The sequence below is a fragment of the Delphinus delphis genome, chromosome 12, assembly GCF_949987515.2.
Source record: "Delphinus delphis chromosome 12, mDelDel1.2, whole genome shotgun sequence".
NCBI classification, from domain to species: Eukaryota; Metazoa; Chordata; class Mammalia; order Artiodactyla; family Delphinidae; genus Delphinus; species Delphinus delphis.
This window is the reverse complement of record NC_082694.2, coordinates 36,078,985-36,096,753: the sequence shown is the minus strand read 5'-3', so window position 1 is coordinate 36,096,753 and position 17,769 is coordinate 36,078,985. Positions and strand designations below refer to the sequence as shown.

Below are 17,769 nucleotides of genomic sequence, written 5' to 3'. Positions count from 1 at the left end.
TCTGGGCGAAAAGGGCAAGCTGATAAGTGCTCTCCAGTAGGTTTTTGGTGGAGAAGATAGGGCTCCGTATTTCAAAACCTTTGCAATTTTTACTTAGAGAGCAAGAGACTTAACTCGGTCCTGAGCTGAACGTTGATGTTAGCCGGCTGAGGAGCACCTGTCCCTCTCCCGGAGCGCTGCTTCAGGAGCCGCGGAGTGCGAGAGTACTTCTTTCCCCCTCACAGCTCGATGACTCGGAGGAAGTCAAGAAAAAGGGCAGCTTGCCCGCACCCAAAATGGCGGCCGGCGCTCTGAGCGACGGCGCCTGCGCAGGGGTAAGCGTACTGTGACACTGATTCCCCCAGAGTGTCCTCCCCTCCACCCCCCCCAGCACTCACCAGCGCCCGGCCCCGACCTAGCCACCTGCGCCCGGAAGTGACGTGTCGGCGGCAGCGGTTCTCCCGCTGCATGATGGGAGAGTGTGTGGAGTGGGCGGGGGGTCTCCGCGGAGGAGGAGGTGGAGGCGGCGGCGGCGGCGGCGGCGGCGGCGGAAGAGGGCGGAGGGTAATGGGATGGGGGTCTCGCGGCAGCGCTGAAACTCCGGGTGGGCGTCCATGGCGCTGCTTCGCTGACAGTGCTGAGAGCAGCCTGCCTTCCGCTCTCACCAGCTCCGCGTCCGAATAACCGGTCCTTCTCCGGGGAGCCAGTTCCTCCTCGGGCCCCTGAGCCATGCCCATCGAGGCCGCCCCGGACGAGCCAGGTAAGCGCCACCGCTCCGTTCCCCCAGACGCGCGGCGGAAAGAGGATGGGGGACCCGGCCCAACCCACCGGCCGGATCCTCGCCCGGGCCGGGGGCACCTGCCGCGGAGCTGGGGGCTGCGGGGACGGTGCCGGCTCTGCGGGCCTGCGCGCTCCGGGCTCTGTCCTCTTCCACGGCGGGTGCGGGGACGCCGGCGGCGGCGCCCGAAGCACACGGCCCCTCTTTGCCATCCCGGGCACCGGCCGGGGAAGTGAGAGCCTTTCCAACGTCCCCGGCCGCCACCGTCTCGCCCTACCCCGCAGCTTCCACCTGCCCACAGCTCCGTACCGGCCGCTCCCTCCCGGGAGCTTGTTGAGAAGTTTGGGGCTTTGCTCCGGCTTCCTCTTTCTACCTCTCCCTCCCTCGTGACAGGTGTAAACACTGACTGCTTCGCCCAGGCCCTAGGCCAGCCTCGACCAGAATGTGATGCTTCCTAGGGTCTCTGAAGCAAGCGGATTTTGAGTCCTCCAACAGGCAGAGGAGACGGCACCAAAGGTCCATCATCCCTTCCTGAGAGGACCTTTTCTGCTTCCTTCTTGCACTCCTCAAGAAATAGTCTGCGCCCCCTCCCCAGACGGCGTGCGAAAAGTTGGACCATTATTCTTTTAAGTGTCCTGTTTGGCACGTGCTACGTCTTGCTTGGGCAGGGGACGGAGTATAGGGTGAACGGTGGTAGGATCCTTTCACCATTAGGAAAGTGCTGAGAATGACTAGGTTTTTCTCTTGTCGGTTAATTCAAGTTACAACTTGGTTTCCCACTGAATCTTCTATTGGGGCCGAGGGAGGGACTAACCCATACATGGAAATATTTTACTAGGGAGCAAATGAAACAAAATCAGTAGTTCCGTTTCAAAGTTCTCACTTTAGGAAAAGAAAAGTAAAACTTTACTTTTGAACTTCCCTTTCACCAGCTACGTTTTAGTTTTTTTGGTAGGATGGGAGGGGGAGACAGTTTAATCCTTGATGTTACGTTTATTTGTTGCTTTCTGTTAACCTTTTAGACATGGATATATGCTGAACTCTAAGGGAAACAACTGTTTCAACGCTATTGTGTTGACATAATCTACACAATTTCTCTACATTTTATATGCTTTGCCAACTTAAATATTGGCTTTTGTAGTACTCATTTTTAATTCTTTGCAGAAGTAGATGTGTTTAAACAAAGTATCTAAGGTAGTCTTCTAAATTTTGTCCACGATGATATTTCACATGTATTAAAACGCATATCCTGTGTAAAACATCTAGGCAAGTAAATGTTACCTATTAAATGCTCATTAGATCAAATTCCTCTGTTTATGTATCATTATATTATTAATCTTCAAGGCATAGACACCTTTTTCTAGATATCTATTAAAAGCATAGATATTCACATAATATGTAGGACATTAAATTTTAGTGTTTTCTGGTCTTTTGACCTAGAGACTATTATAAAAATAATCCTATAATCAAAACAAAAAAAATGTATCCACAATTGCATTGATAAATTTCGCAGAATCCAATTGTCTACGAAAATCTTGTAATCTAGGTGAATCCTATTTTAAAACATCATTTTAAACTTTAATTTTTTTCTACTTACAGTAAGTTAAAAACTTGTTCAGAAAAATAGTGAAATTTATCAAATAATGTTTTATTTTGTGTGAAATTCTAAAGTGCCTCCCTTAACAGTCTAAGAAGTCTTCGAATAGCATCTCATTGAAGGATTACCCTACGCCTTCTCTCCCAAGCCTACCCCCAAAAACTCATAAAAGGAGGACATTAAATTTTTAGGCATTTTTAAACAATCATACATTATTTAAATCAAACGTTGATATTCTGATTTAATTTTACCTACAATTTGTAAGTTAAAAAATACCCTTTTCTCTATGCTTAGCACTTTCAATTCCTCTTTAAGTAGGCTAGTGAACCTTTCCAGCCTGAAATTTATAAGTATTTCTAGTTTTTACACAATTTTGGAAATATCTGGTGTTATATGGAGTATATATACATTTCACTTTGATAATTAATCTTTTCTCAATCAGTATATATACACACGCATATATACACACACATCACAGATTCGTTTGCAACTTTATATGATAGTTACTAACACTGATATACACTACTTCCTGTGAGCAAGATACTTTTCTTTCTTTTTTTTTTTTTGGCTGTGCCATGCGGCTTGCAGGACCTTAGTTCCCTGACCAAGGACTGAACCCAAGCCCTCGGCATTGAAAGCTCAGAGTCCTAACCACTGCATCGCCAGGGAATTCCCAGCAAGATACTTTTCTAAGTGATTTATATGCAATATGTTAACTCATTTAGTCCTCACAACAACCCTGTAAGCTAGGAGGTGGTATCCCCACTTTTCAGAAAGGAAACTTAGGCACAGAGATGTTAAGTAAGAGCCAAGATATAATAATTTTATTTTTCACATTTATATACTCTTTATATAGTTTTTAAAACATGCCAATGCGATATATTTTATGGGAATTGTATAATAATGTGTAGCAAAAGTATGAAAACATGCATTGGAATGATAAATTCCAAATCAGTAAAAGTTACCTCTGGAGAACTGGAGTGGAATAAGGGATCTAGGAAGAGTCCATGGTTTTTCAGCCATAACTGTACTGTCTTTAAAATAAATCTGAAGCAGATTTGGTAAAGATTAAGATTTAACACAGCCAGGTGGTGTGCACTTGATCATTCACTGTATGTATTTTTCTAAGCTTTGTTGTATGCTTGAAATCATAATAAAATACAAAGTTCAGGTTTTTCATTTAAAAACAAAGGATCAGGGGGCTTCCCTGGTGGCGCAGTGGTTGAGAGTCCGCCTGCCGATGCAGGGGACACTGGTTCATGCCCCGGTCCAGGAAGATCCCACATGCCGCGGAGCGACTGGGCCCCTGAGCCATGGACGCTGAGCCTGCGCGTCCGGAGCCTGTGCTCAGCAACGGGAGAGGCCACAACGGTGAGAGGCCCGCGTACCACACACACACAAAAAAGGATCACTCTTATCCTTTAGCAGTGTATATTTAAAAAGAGGACAGGAAGGAGTTAGTGTTATTTTGTGTTGATTTCCTTTATATAAGGAACTTTTAATTGAAAATATTTGAATTAAGAATTGTTGCCCTCCCAGGGGTCCTCTGCAGTAACTTCCCTTGCCTGGGCTCTTCTCTAATTGCTGCCAACCATCTCAACAGCCCTGTATCACACTTCTAATTTCTATTTCTGCCCTTAGCCTAGGGTAGGACTTATAGGTCTGGATTAGATGTATTCCCTGGGAGAGAGAAAAGGAAGACACTATATGTGGGGAAGAAGCAGGGAAGTAAGGAGTTTTGGAAAAGTGAAAAAAGAGGAAAAATAGGAGATTTAAGACTCCATCCTATCACTCCTCAGTCACCACCACCCCTATTCCAAATAACTAACTTAAGTAAACTTCGCAGAGAAAACTTGCTAATAAATTAAAGGTTGTCTGTATGCTCAAAGCTTAATTTACAAGCACTATTTTGGTGAGTAGTTTCCAGAGGAAAATTAAGTAGTAAATTAGAATAAATTCACTGCATGTTCTATTTATGTAAATATTTACAATATGCCACAAACCATTTCAGTTAAATATCTACTAACATCATGGTGTTTTCTTCCTTTCATTCATACAGCAGATACCTATTGAGCACTCACTATATGTCAGGCCCTGTTCTAGGTGCTAGGGTCACTGAAATGATCAAATTAAAAAAAAAAATAGCCCTTATAGAACTTCACTTTCTTGGCATTTGTGTATGTGTGTGTGCACATGCATGTTTGTGTATTGGAATCAGAAATTTAGAGTGTGAGAGGGCAGTGTTGTAGGGCTTCGTAAAAATTCTAATGTCTTTGGTTTTTTACTGTGTGAGATGGGAAGCTATTGCAGGGTTTTTGAGTAGAGATGTGACATAATCTGTCTTTTAAAAGGATCTGTCCCGGGGCTTCCCTGGTGGCGCAGTGGTTGAGCGTCCGCCTGCCAATGCAGGGGACACGGGTTCGTGCCCCGGTCCGCGAATATCCCACATGCCACGGAGTGGCTAGGCCCGTGAGCCATGGACGCTGAGCCTGCGCGTCCGGAGCCTGTGCTCCGCAACGGGAGAGGCCACAACAGTCAGAGGCCTGCGTACCACAAAAAAAAAAAAAAAAAAAAAGGATCTGTCTGTCTGCTGTACAGTAAGTAGATTATAGGAGTGCAAGAATGGAAGCAGGAAGATTTCATTAGGAGTTGGTGACTGATACAGCTAAATGATCATTTCGTAATGAATACAAATGTCAAATCTGTATGTAGTATGCCTGAAACTAACATAATATGTACATAAACTGTATTTCAATAAATAAATAATACATCAAAAGTTAAAAATAAATAGATGAGGGCTTCCCTGATGGCGCAGTGGTTGAGAGTCAGCCTCCCGATGCAGGGGACATGGGTTTGTGCTCCGGTCCGGGAAGATCCCACATGCTGTGGAGCGGCTGGGCCCGTGAGCCATTGCCGCTGAGCCTGCGCATCCGGAGCCTGTGCTCCGCAGCGGGAGAGGCCCCAACAGTGAGAGGCCCACGTAACGCAAAATAAATAAATGAATGAATGAATGATAGTAGTGGCTTGAACCAAGATGGTAGCAATAGAGATGATGAGAAGTGGTAGGACAGTTACTAGAATTGGAACCTCTAAGATTTTCCCCATTGCTAAACTCAAAAAAACTCAATTGGAACCTCTGTAAGATTTTCCCCATTGCTAAACTCATTGCTAAACTCTAAGATTTTCCCCATTGCTAAACTCAAAAACTTCAGAGGTACATACTCCCTTCTGAAAAGTCAAGGCCCACACAGCCTACTTTCCCGGCATACTGCCTACTCGCTTCATATATCCTACATTCCAGCCAAACTCTATGATATGACTTCCTGCTCTTTGACAGTTGCCCCATGCTTTATCTTTAGTGCCTGCCGTTTCCTCTGTTAATTAAAATCCTTTGCATTTCAAATTCTCTTTCATGAAGTTTTTTTTTCTCATTTTCACCACTCTTTCCAGTCAAGTGAGATCTTTTTCTTAGAATCTTTAAAACCACCTTTTACTTTATTTGGTGTTTATATTCTGCCTTGTATTAATTACTTTTACTGTCTTCCTATATTGGTCCTCATAATTAATTATAAGTTTCTTTAAGGTTGTGGCTCCATTACTCAGTCCTACCCCTTATAGAACCTATCGTATGTAGCAGATGCTCAGTAAGGTGCGTGTGTGTGTGTGTGTGTGTGTGTGTAGTTTAATTTTTAAAAAGTCATTACAGAAGCATACAGAAGCATTGTAGAAAATAGTCAATCAAAAAAAAAAATTACACTCCCATTACCCAGGAATCCCACTGTAAACAGTTCAGTGCATATCTTTCCACACATATATTTATGTACGTGTACTTTTTTACCAGAATGAAATCTTATCATACAGACTGTTTTGTAGGTTGTTTTGATTTAGTCAGTTAGACTCCCTTACCACTTCAAGAAATTTTCATCTAAACTAATATTCAAGACCATATTCAAATTCTTCCCCAGTTGACTCAAAAATGTCCCTTTACAGCTGACTTGGCCAAAACATTCACTCCATATTCTTCTGGTTATTAAAATTATGAAAGGGTAATATACTTTTACTATAGAAAATTTGGAAAATGTGGAAAGTGTAAAGAAAACTGGTATGCCTCTTAGTGGCAAATATCCATCTGTTTTAACACTTGGGACAGAGTAGCACTCAATAAATATATATATTTAAAGGAATAACAGAAAAATATGTCAGTCATCACACTACAAAAAGATAACTGTAAACATTTTGGTTTACATTTAGTTTTGTTTTTTTCCCTATGGATATACGAGTGTCACACACACATACATGTATGAATGAATCATATTGTATCTCGGTGAACAGGTTTGTAGGTAATTTGGTTATTTCCATAGGACTGAGTCTTAGAAGTGGAGTTACTAAATCAAAGGGAAAACCAATTGCTTTCTAAGAGGTTGTAATAAAATCACTCCTACTAGCAATAGTCGGGAGCACCCATCTTCCTGTAATCTGCTCAGGTGGTCAATAAATATGCAGTTTTTAAATTGTTTACCTGAATTTTTATTTTGAATTTGGGCTTTTCAGTAGCGTGGAATGTTTGCATAATTTAAAATTTTTTGAAGGGTTTAAACGTGAGCCATATCCTTGTTGATAGAGGTTAAAATTGTTTAATGTCATGCTCTTTTAAAAATATCTCTGATTCTATTTAAGTACAAGAAATACGATATTATTTTCTAGAACTGTGTTGTGCAGTACGGAAGCCAGTGGCCACATGTGCCACTTGAAATAAAGCTAGTCCAAAGTAAGATGTGCATTAAGTATAAAATACCAGATTTCAAAAACTAATGTAAAATATAGATTTTACATTGATATCATGTTAAAATAATGATATTTTGGATACTTTGGGTTAAGTAAAATATATTAAATTAATTTCACCTCTTTTTAAATTGGCTACTGGGAAATTTTAAATTGTATATGTGGCTTTATTGTATTTTGATTGGACAGTGCTACTCTAGAGTATGACATTTTTACCTATGGAAAAGAAATGCAAGATAACTTCATTGTTCTAGAAAGTAAGTTAATAGTGTTCTTAAAGTTACTTCCTACATTTAAACCTGTCAGTGTGTTTTTTCCAGTATACTCAGTTTGCACATTTTTCAAATTATGTTTTTTATTGCAGACTATAAGTTATTGCAGTTCTTATGCTCTGAAAGAAATATGTGTAGTAGGTTGGGGGAGGGTGTTAGGAAACTTACTTGAGGAATTGATACCTCTTCTAGGAATTGAAGCATGTGTGGGCATGTTTTATGCAATAGGATTGTAGGTGCAAAGGCCTTGTGGCACAAAAGAATGTTATTGTCTGACTTTCAAAAACTGAAAGAAGGCCTAGTTTAGAGCATTGAAAACTATAGGGGAAGGGAGAAGGAATCTGTGTTGGAGAGATGGGAATGGCTTAGACTTTATTAAAGATTTTTTAAAAATCTTTATCATAAGCAGGGGATTGATGTGAACAGATTGACTTTTTTTTTAAGTTTATTTGTTGTGATTGTTTATGAGATATATATATATATATATATATATTTTTTTTTTAATTTATTTATTTTTGGCTGCATTGGGTCTTCATTGCTGCACTCGGGCTTTCTCTAGTTGCAGTGAGCCCCAGGGGCTACTCTTCATTGCAGTGCACGGGCCCTTCATTGTGGTGGCTTCTCTTGTTGTGGAGCACGGGCTCTAGGCGTGCGGGCTTCAGTAGTGGCATGTGGGCCGGTAGTTGTGGCTTGCGGGCTCTAGAGCACAGGCTCAGTAGTTGTGGCACACAGGCTTAGTTGCTCCACGGCGTGTGGGATCTTCCCGGACCAGGGCTCAAACCCGTGTCCCCTGCAATGGCAGGCAGATTCCTAACCACTGAGCCACCAGGGAAGCCCAAATTGACGTTTTAAAAGATTACTTGGGTTGGGCATGATTGAATACTAATCAGGGAGACTAGTTTAGATAATGGAAGCTTACACCAGAATGGAGTCAGGAGAGTTGGAAAGAGGTACAGGTATTCCAAAGTTGAGAGATTCATGAGATAAAAATAATTCTTTAGAGATAGTGGAGGGTGGGGAGCTTTGTCAGGAATGGCTCTGAAGTTTCTGGCTTAGTGACTGGGTGGGTGGTGGTGCCATCTGCCCAGGGTTAGAGAGCCCTGGATGAGAACCAAGTTTGAGGAAGAAAAGCTTGGCTTCTGTTCTTCTTAAGCCCAGTTCCAGGTCTTTGAGGACCTCAAGTGGAGAGGACTGTAGAGAATTGGCTTGGCTGGACTGGGTTTCAGGTTTGAGGGCTGGGCTGCAGGGAGAAATCTGGGAGTCCTAGAATGTACTAATTAAACCTTAGGTGGATGAGATTGTTTGAGGGAGAGTTGAGTAAGAACAGAGCCTAGATGAAACCTGGAAGAACTTATGCTACTAATTTGAGTATGTTCAGTACTTACAAGAAAATATCAGTTTGTTTTGAAGCCTACTTGTAAAAGTGAAAGTGAGGAGTAAGTTGGATCAAATAAGTTAAATACTTCTGTTTGACTTATATGTATTTGAATAGATAATCTAACACAATTCTTACCTTTTTCCTGCAATAGAAAACAAACTGGGCTTCCCTAACATCAAACAAGCTGGGAATATTTATGAATAAGTATTGGTATTTTTGCTACATTAGTAGATCTAAGGAAAAATTATGTAATTATCTCCATAAATACTGAAAAGTCACTTTAAAAACCCATCTTCTGATTTTTTTAAACAAAGCAACTTAAAATAAGAATTATTAGAAAATTCTGTAATATGATAAAACATATATACCTCAAACCAAAAATCAGTACCTTAATTCAGTATCCTAATTAAGGGGAAATACTAGATTCCTGCTGTCACCACTACTGCTAAATCTGGTATTGGAGGCATTAGCCAGCACAATCAATAAGGAAAAAGAGACATAAGAATTGGAAAGGAAAAGGTCAAACTACCCCAATTTGCTTATGATGTGATGGTATACTGTACAAGTAACAAGAGCTTTCAATTTTATAAACAGTACTCAGCAGTTAGAAAATAAGATAGATGAGCAGAAGAAAAAAAAAAGGTAAAGTCCTTAACAATGAACTTAATAAATGTAAAAACCCTACATCGCTGTTTCAGTTTTATTAACAATTCTGTGTTTAGGTAATAGAAATCATTCTAAGTCATATCTTCTTATTCTTTAAATGCTGACTTTAAATGATACTTTTCAAAGTAAGACTTCTAGGAGTAGGATCTTTAATATTTGTATACATCCTAATGAGACCACAGTTTTTTAAATGGATTAAGTGAATAACATTCCTGCCTCACCCACCCTCCCAAGTGGACATTTTTGTTGTTGTTTTCTTCTTGGTCATTGCTTATGTTTTGTAGTATTTTCTGTTTTGCTGTGGTTTATCATCTCGCATAATAATTGTTTATTGTGTGCATGCAGAAATGTTGACCTGGAGTATTTGCAGATAAAACATGTCTGCTATAGCAACACTCAAAATCTGAAGCATTGATTAATTTTCTCTCTTAAAGCTTTCATTTTTTAGTAGCTATTTATAAAAAGTAACGAACCTGGGCTTCCCTGGTGGCGCAGTGGTTGAGAGTCTGCCTGCCGATGCAGGGGACACGGGTTCATGCCCCAATCAGCGAAGGTCCCACATGCCGCGGAGCGGCTGGGCCCGTGAGCCATGGCTGCTGAGACTGCGCGTCCAGAGCCTGTGCTCCGCAACGGGAGAGGCCACACAGTGAGAGGCCCGTGTACCGCCAAAAAAAAAAAAAAAAAGGTAACGAACCTATCATTAAGAAATAACTTAACTCTCTTTTTTTTTTTTTGGCCATATGACACAGCTTGTGGGAATCTCAGTTCCCCCACCAGTGATCTAATCCGAGTCATGGCAGCGAAAGCCCGGAATCCTAACTATTAGGCCACCAGGGAACTCCCTAACTCTTTTTACATTGAATATTTTTAATAGCATCTTTGTTCCTTAAAAAAAAAATTATACAAGAGATTCAAGTATCAAATTCAAATTTTCTCTTAGCTAAAGCCAAACTATTTGACTATTCATTACTTTTTACTTGTAGTTAAATCACGGTTTCTTCTTACTCCTTTGCATATTTCAGACTCCTCCCTCTATATCATAATGAGCCAGCAGATGATAGCATTCTGTCTCATTAAGTTTCAGAAGTTTACTTGAAGCACAGTACAAGTGTTACACCTGAATAAAATGTACAGATTTTAATCAGATAACCAGTGACCTTGGTTTCTCGAGGTGGAGAAAAGTTTCTGTAGTTGCTGCTGTTCACATATTCATTTCTTAGTTTCAGCTGCAAGTGAAACTGTGATTAATTTTTTAAATGTGGGGTTTTTTCCCCCAAGAATTCTATAACATTTATATAGATAATTATAAATGTTTCAAGGATTAGTGCAGTAATTTAAATTTGATCCTTTAAGGAACTTTTCCAATATTCATTTTTAAGAAAAGTACTAATTTATCGTGAACTCCTTGTTTTTGAAATCTTAAGAGAGTTAAATTTTGTAGTGATATTCTCATGTATGTGTACTGACAGAACTTTAAGAAATATTTGTACAATCAAATCACTGTAAGTAAGGGAAAACTTTTTGTAAGAAAAAGTACTATTTCATTGATTTACCTATATTAATGAGTTCAGCAGTGAAGTTTAGAGATGTTTATGTTATTCCCAGAGTTATAAAGTCCAGTAATATTTATATTCTCTGGAAGCTTAACACAGTGGTTCTTAACCTTAGCTAACCATCAGAATTATCTTTGAAACTTTTTTTTTAAATACAGATATTCAGGCCCATCTATTCTATTAAAAAATACTTAATACAAAGCTAAGATTGAGACACATTGGTTTATAGCCTACTAGAGGAGAAAAACATGGAATTAAATTTGATTCACTTTGTTAAATGTAATAAAAGAGATAGGTCTAAAGAAGAATTAATTCAGACACGCAACCTGACATAATGAAAAGAACACTGATTTTTTTAATGTTAGAGTCCTGCTGCATAACCCTTTGTGGGACCTTGAGCGGATTTTTTGACCTCTCTGAGCCTGTTCCTTTATCTAAAAATGGATGTTTGAGATTAAATTGGATAGTGTACGAATAAGTACATTGCACAGTTCCTATCGCATAATAACTTGATAAATATTGGTGATATCACTTCACAGAAAAACTCTATGCCTGAGTAGGGTTTTGAAGGCTTAGTAAATGGGTTTTCTGGACAGATAAGAATAGTAAATTAGAAGAAGTGGCATATGGGACAACCTAGAGGTAACGTAGTGCCAGTGGAGAACCCAGGGGGTAGTGTTGTCTGGGTGGAGGGAAGAGGGAGTGTCTTAGCTCTATGGCTAAGATAAGGAGTTTCAAGTGGACTACAGGAATCCTGGCCAAAAATAATGAGGCCCTGAAATACGATATTGGTCTTGGGATATTAAATACAGTAAGAGTTGTTAAGGACTTAATTTGTGGTTCATTTAATTTGAGGGAGGGAGATGGCAAAGAGGGAACAGTCAGAGGTAACACTCAGATTTCCGGACTTAGAACTCAGAATATTATAAGAAAAGTGGTTTCTGTTTGTTCTTTGAGTAGAGGTTGACTTCAGTTTTGGAATTGGAGGATATGAGTTGTATTTGGGACATCCAGGTAGAGAGATTCAAAAAGGCAGTTGGGTAGGCAGAGGTTGGGCAGCCACAGATAGATAGAGGTTTGGCCATAGTGAACATATAATTATCAAACAAAATGGGGAAGAGATAATATCAAACAAAATGGGGAAGAGATCTCTCAGGGATAAGAATATGAGGAAGCCAAGGCCTGGGGAACATGGACATTAATGAGGCAAGCAGAAGAAACACATCCACTGAAGGAGGAGAAAGAAAGGATATGATAGGTAGGAGGAGAATCAAGAGAGAATGCCTCTTCAGAAAGGCTTTTTCACTTAAAAATGTGTTTTAGACACCTTTCCCTATTAGCAATATAGCTTTATCTTTTTAAAAAATGGTTACAGTTTCTATTTACCCTATTTCCTTATTGATAGATATTTAAGTTGTTTTCAGTTGCTTCTTTAAAAACAAGCAATGCAGGAATTAACATTTTGTGGAAATATCTTTGCATACTTATATGAATGCATCTGTCGAATACATTCTTGCAGGTGAAATTGCTTAGTCAAAAGAATATGCATTATAAAATTTCTGATATATTATAAATTGCCTGGAATATGTGAACCAATATATACTCCCACCAGTAGTGTCTTTAATTTTATCTTTAAAGTGGCTTGCTTCCTAGATTGAGGGTAGTATGAATTTGAAAAATAAATAATATTTTTTATTTATTACTTTTATGTAAAATTCTGTAAAGAGAAAGGGAATACTTTGATTTTATCAAATTACTTGGTTCATTCAAATAACATAATTTAAGAATGCATTTTGTCCTTGAATGCACCAGATTAAGGAGTTCTTTGTTTTAAAAGAAGCTCTGTTTCCTCTTCTTATATGCTGGAAGCAATAATTGGATTTAGAGGAAGTGGATCAGAAGGAAGGAGAATGATAATATTATTGTGAGGTGAATTAAACTTGAACAGAATTAATGGATGCAAACAGTTCTTGTCATTGTTGTAGACATAATGACATAACCAACACAAATTCTGTGCTAAGATTTTAGACAGAAATATTTTGATTTTTTTTTTTCTTCTTATATAGACTTTAAGCAATGGCCCCAAGACTGGAAAATGAGTTATTCTTATAAAGCTGATCATAGGAGAGTCAGTGCCTTAGAAAATACCCAGAAATACTGCAGAAGTTTTAAGTTGCCCTAAATTGTACTGCTTACATAATTTAAAGGTAAAGACTATGGACAAATTTCACAGCTTGTTTTTATTTTGTTTAATTACCTTACATTGTTCACAGTACCAGTATGGAACTACCCACTGCCTTTTCCTAACCTCAGTGATGCGAGCAATATTAGGGGGAAATTGAGGTTAATTTTGGTCATTTTCTCTAAACTCTTTAGTATCCTTTTTGTCAGACTTTTTTTTTTTTTTTTTTTTTTTTTTTAACACTTTGAGTTATGACCTGTTTCTGGTTTGTAAAATCCACTATAGGGGATCATGACCAGCTTTTAAGAAAAAATGCAATAGAACTAAAAATATCAAGAGTACACAGTAAGAGTAAATACTGAAACTTTTTTTTTCAATGTATATATTTCTACTGTGAGTTACAGAGGGGAAATTTTTGAAAAATTCTGCTTTATACAATAGGCTAATTCTCAAGTCATTTGTAACCAGAGGTATAATAGTACATTGTAAATAATAAATGTTGTCTGTTTTTTGTTTTTTTTCCTTTTTACCCTTTAGTCTTTCTACCTCTTAGGAGAAAGTAAAACTTTAAACCAAGCAATAACACCACTAAAAGGTCAACTAGCTAGAAATTTGTTTGTAATGGGAATTCCTTCCATAGTTTCCATGAAGTTATCAGTACAGGTAGATCCACTTGTGGTAGTACCTGTATATCACACACACACACACACACACACACACACTCATGAGCACTGTTTTGGAATGTGTTTACATTTGATTTTTCAGATATACAAAGCTTTTGTTTTATGATAATTTACCCCAAGAATGCCATTTATGTTATTGTCTGTGGATAATTTATGACTATTTCTAAGCCTGGTTCATTGTCTGGTTTCCTTCTGTTACCTCATGTGTGTCTAGGTCATCTTCTTCTCAATTGATGGGTGGTCAGGGAACAAATTAAAGTAAAACTAATAGTACTTGGGAAAGACATCATTTGTGAGGTAAATCTTCTGTTACATAGGTCATAGTTTAAGGCCAAATTTGTGAGTTTTAGATTATCTAGGACATTGCTTTCTTTCTCATTAGCTCAGATAATTGAATTCTAACTGCATTTGGTTGCAGTTTTATAACTTTAGCTAGATGCTTTTTCCTCCAAAAGGTGAGTTGCTCTCATGGTAGGCGTTATGATACAGAGAGTAACACTGTCAGGAGAAGGGCAGCTGCCAAGAGCTTCACAAGGTGTACAGATTTTAGTTACAGACTAAAATGATGTGGGCTTTAGTTTTGAAAGCCCACAAAGTATGGTTTGGGGGTTGGTTGGTTTGTTTTTCCCAGAATACCCTGGGCTCTTGAGGTTTAACTTACCAGTCTTGACCAGAATGCTAATTTAAAACTCTACAGCAAGAAATATCTTTCAAAGTATGTCAGCTGTTCATGTCAGCTGATTGCAAAATCTGTGGGAAGATTTACATGAAGTACTAAAGAAGGTTGCTGGGAGCAGAGAACAAGAGCAAGGGAAATTAGTTGACTGCCCAGAGTAGTATTACGCTCTGGTGACACTGGCTGACACTGGCTGACACCTCCACTTATGCGGAGAAACGGCCTCAGATTGAAGCAGATATTTATATTATTTGGTCTATTAAAAACACACGAACAGGGCTTCCCTGGTGGTGCAGTGGTTGAGAGTCCGCCTGCTGATGCAGGGGACACGGGTTCGTGCCCCAGTCTGGGAAGATCCCACATGCCGCAGAGCGGCTGGGCCCGTGAGCCATGGCCGCTGAGCCTGCGCATCTGGAGCCTGTGCTCCGCAACGGGAGAGGCCACAACAGTGAGAGGCCCACGTGCCGCAAAACAACAACAACAACAACAAAAAAAAACCCACACAAACAAATTTTTGTCCTTTGGCTGTTTTTTTCCCATAGCTGCATGTGAGTACTGTTCCTCTCCACACATTCTTTCCTCAGACAGGTTGCAGCAAAATGATTGGATTTGTTTTCTTTCACTTGTGTTGTATTTCAGACCACCCTCTCTCAGATCACACTTACTTACCTTGATTGAACTTAGGTATTTCCTAACTTCAGGTATTTCCTAACTTCTTTGGGTGAGCACGAGGAGACCAGAGCTAGGATTATAAGAATCCAGCGAGGGCATGGAGGAGGTGGCAGCTCAAGAGGGTCAGTGGACCAAATGCCCCAGCAAGAACAAAAGTAGTGCATTCAGTTCCTGCTGTGAGCCAGGCCCTGAGGATGCAGTGGTCAACAAAAGAGGCCTGTGCCTGCACAACCTTTCCAGTCTTTTGAGCTCAAGTAAAGTCCCTCTTGGAAGAGCAGTTTCAGTGGAGTGGTAGGGTGAAGCCAGATGTGCTGGACTGAAGAGTGAGTGTAGGAGATTAGGAAGTAGAGATAGCAAATAGACAGGGCCCTTTCAAGAAGCTTGGTGGTGAGGAGGAGGAGGTGAGCTATAAGGGCACAGAAGGGAGGGATTTGTTTTGATTTACTCTGATTTGTTTGAGGGTGGAAGATTCTTGAACATTGACAGGCTGATGAGAAAGCATCAGTAGTAATAGAGAAATTCAAAAGAGGCCCCTGAGCAAGCAGTTGAGAAAGAAAACAGAAGGCCCCTGAGCAAGCAGTTGAGAAAGAAAACAGAAGGGATTATCTGTAGACAATACTGTGGATGTAAGCAAGGTTTTAGTGAAGGGGCATGAAATTGAAGTAGTTTCTGCTTTTAGATTCTATTTTCAATGTAAAGTTTCAGGGATATTAGGGTGGAAATTTAGCGTGGCTAATTTATTCTGCAGCTATGTAAGAGCAGAGGGTACTAGGGGAAAAAATGGTTTTCTGAGGGCTAATGCATCTGCCCTCATTGCTGCTTCTGTTTCATTGCCTTTTTATCAACAGTTATCCAGTGTCATTTATTCAATTTCAAGTTGAAGTACCTTCTGGGAAAAATAGCTAGTAAACTCTCAAATATGGTCAGTTGATATTACAAGTTAAAGGTAAAACAGTTTCTAATGTTTTTATTTATCTTCAAGTTTTACTGTGAAACTGTACAAATAAGTAAAATACCTTATGGATTTGCATAGAAGGTTAAAATATACAATGAAAGAAAAGCTCTTTCTTAGGAATTTTTGAAAACCAGCTTCTGTAAAGTAATAACTTTTATTGCTGTTTAGCAACACTCATTGAAGAGTGAATATGTGCTGCTGCTCACATTGTCATTTACCTTATATATAGTGTATTTGTACTTTTGTGACTCATCCTTATATTGAAACCAGGGAAGACATAATTTGGTTGTCACTTTTGGCAGTCTGGCCTTTTGAGGGTGGTCAACTTAGGTATAAAGATATTTGCTGTTTATTTTCATTGTTTACCACGTTTTTACCACTATGTACATTAATATTGAAACAAATTCACTTCTAGGCATTTTTGTTGGTTATACTTTTTCTTTTTTTTTAGGTGGGGGCTGCATTGGGTCTTTGTTGCCGAGAGCAGGGGCTATTCTTCGTTATTGTGTGCGGGCTTCTCATTGCAGTGGCTTCTCTTGTTGCGGAGCACGGGCTCTAGGCGCGGCCTTCAGCAGTTGTGGCTCGCGGGCTCTAGAGTGCAGGCTCAGTAGTTGTGGCGCACGGGCTTTGTTGCTCCACAGCATGTGGGATCTTCCCGGACCGGGGTTCAAACCTGTGTCCCCTGCATTGCAGGAGGATTCTTAACCACTGCACCACCAGGGAAGCCTGATTATACTTTCTTCATCTTAGCTCGTAAGCACCTTTTTTTCTCCTTCCAAATTGTTGTGGAAGTTTCAGAAAACTTTTAGGGAAGATTCTTGTAATTCTAATATTGGATGTCAATTATTTCTGCGATAGGACATTCTTCAGATATTTTTATTAGCTTGTGACTGACTTACTAGTTATACTACTGTGAGGAATTATTTAACCTCTTTAAGCTTTTATTTCTTCATGTGTAAAATGAAGATAATCATTCCTACCTCATACTATAGTGTGAGGAATAAATGAGATAATTCACAAGTGCTTTTCACATAGTATAGACACAGAGTTAGCGCCCAATAAATATTAATATTGTTATTGATGGAAGCAGAGAATTAAAGTATGTGGAATATACTATTTATTTAAAAGATATTTTAAATAATATTGCATATTATTGATACAGTTGATGTCAGTGGTATCTTGGGTTTTTGTTTTTAAATTGTCAAGTTCTAAGAAATTCTGAAATCTGAAAAATGCTCAACTTTGAGATTGTGGGAATGTGATTAAGTAGCCTTAAAGTTTGTAGCCTATGTTGATGGGAGGATGATAGTCCTAAAAACAAACAACACCGTCTTTCTCAATTCTTTACTAAAAAGCTTTTATTTTTAGGGGCTCTCTTTTTTTTGTTAGCCGTGAGTGAGCTAATATGCTGAGGACAAAGCACTCAAAAAGAGAAAAAATATTATCCTTTCGTAGATTCTAAATATTAGAGGCATGAAAACTTTTGTGACATCATATTCCAGTCATCTTTAGATGTATTGAAAACCAAAAAGTTAACTAAATTTAAATCTTCATATGGCTTAGAAGAAGGGCTTTCTTCCCTTTTGTTTCTTTATG

The 17,769-nt window shown here is 39.2% G+C and overlaps 1 protein-coding gene across 4 annotated transcripts in view; it reads left to right on the top strand.

Moving 5' to 3' along the window:
- The first annotated feature begins 531 nt into the window (after positions 1-531).
- The window catches only part of AFTPH (aftiphilin), a 63,386-nt gene continuing 46,148 nt past the window's right edge, over positions 532-17,769 (top strand). For 2 of the 4 annotated variants that reach the window (XR_009521437.1, XM_060026492.1), the window contains exon 1: positions 532-739. The gene's annotated coding sequence lies outside the window, so the exon portion shown is untranslated. The remainder of the gene's footprint in view (positions 740-17,769) is intronic. The other 2 variants (XM_060026490.1, XM_060026491.1) reach the window with 2 other exon arrangements.